Source organism: Triticum dicoccoides, chromosome 7B (genome assembly GCF_002162155.2).
Source record: "Triticum dicoccoides isolate Atlit2015 ecotype Zavitan chromosome 7B, WEW_v2.0, whole genome shotgun sequence".
In the NCBI taxonomy this organism is placed as follows: Eukaryota; Viridiplantae; Streptophyta; class Magnoliopsida; order Poales; family Poaceae; genus Triticum; species Triticum dicoccoides.
The window spans coordinates 384,752,014-384,753,591 of record NC_041393.1 but is presented as its reverse complement, the minus strand read 5'-3'; positions in this window follow the sequence as shown (position 1 = coordinate 384,753,591).

Sequence of the window (1,578 nt, the reverse complement as noted above, 5' to 3'; positions counted from 1 at the left end):
CTCACCATCGTCCACCGTCGTGGTGCTCTCGGCGCGCCGTGGTCAACATGGTCAAGGAATGACTTCCATCAGACGTGGACTATACGTGGAGAGGCTGATAGCTGGGTCCACGGCAGCCGCAAGGAAGTGCCTCCTTATTACGCGCAAAATAATTATTCCTCCACCTCACAACGGGGACCCACCGGACGGGCCACCGTATTTCACGAAAAAATGATTCGCCCCCTGACTGCTAGGACCCACAAGCTACATCTTCGCACGCAAGGAAGTGCGTCCGGGAAAAAACGATTTGCCCCCCTGACTGCTGGGACCCACTAGCTACATCTTCGCACGCAAGGAAGTGCGTCCAGAAAAAAAATGATTCACCCCCCGACTACTGGGACCCACCAGCTACACCTTCGCACGCAAGGAAGTGCGTCCGGGTAAAAAAAATGATTCGCCCCCTGACTGCTGGGACCCACTAGCTACACCTTCGCACGCAAGGAAGTACGTCCGGGCAAAAAAAACGATTCGCCCCCCTGACTGCTGGGACCCAGCAGCTACACCTTCGCACCCAAGGAAGTGCGTCCGGGCAAAAAAAACAAATCGCCCCCCTAACTGCTGGGACCCACCAGCTACATCTTCGCAGGCAAGGAAGTGCCTGACAGTCGGGACCCACCTGGTCGAAGCGTACGTAGCGTTGTCATCTTGGTCGCGAACGTGTACGTACATACTGGTCGATGTAGAGGCGTGCACGTGTCGTAGTAGAGGCGCGCATGTGTCGTAGTAGAGGCGCGCACGTGTCGTAGTAGAGGAGCGCACGTAGCATGTACACGTACGTACAGCGGCGAGGATGCAAGAAAGAAAATACAGCCACGTACGTACATACGGGCAGGGTCTTGAACGCCTACTCGCGCATACATACATGGCTGGGTCGGAACAGAGAAACAGAGTCGTCGTCGTGTTCATGGGGAGGCAACGGAATGCGTCGTGTTCATCGGGAGGCAACGGAACGCGTGGGAGCCAACCGGCTTGGACGGAACAGGCAATGGAAACGAGGCCTGGCATACCGCAGAACGGAGGAAACGACCTTGTGTTCGCCCGGCCACGTTCGGAACAAGGTCCTGTTGATCGGGAGGGGTGTGGCGTACCGTAAAATGGAGGAAACGGACCTCCTACGGTCAAAACGGGGGTCCTGTTGATCAGGAGGGGTGTGGCGTACCGCAAAGCGGACAAAATGGACCTCCTATGGTCGAAACGGGGGTCCTGTTGATCAGGAGGGGTGTGGCGTACCACAAAACGGACGAAACGGACCTCCTACGGTCGAAACGGGGGTCCTGTTCATCGGGAGCGGTGTGGCGTACCGCAAAACGGGACTCCATGGGATACTGTTCATCTCCACCATCGACCTCCTCCAGCCTCCACGGGCTACCGTCGACCTCCTCCAGCCTCCACAGGCTCGTGTTCATCCAGCCTCCACCGCGCGCTACTCCACCGGCTACTGTTCAACCACCCCTCTACCGTCTACAGTTCATCCAGCCCTCCACCGTCTACTGTTCATCCAGCCCTCCACACCACGGGGTCCTGTTCAACCACCCCTCC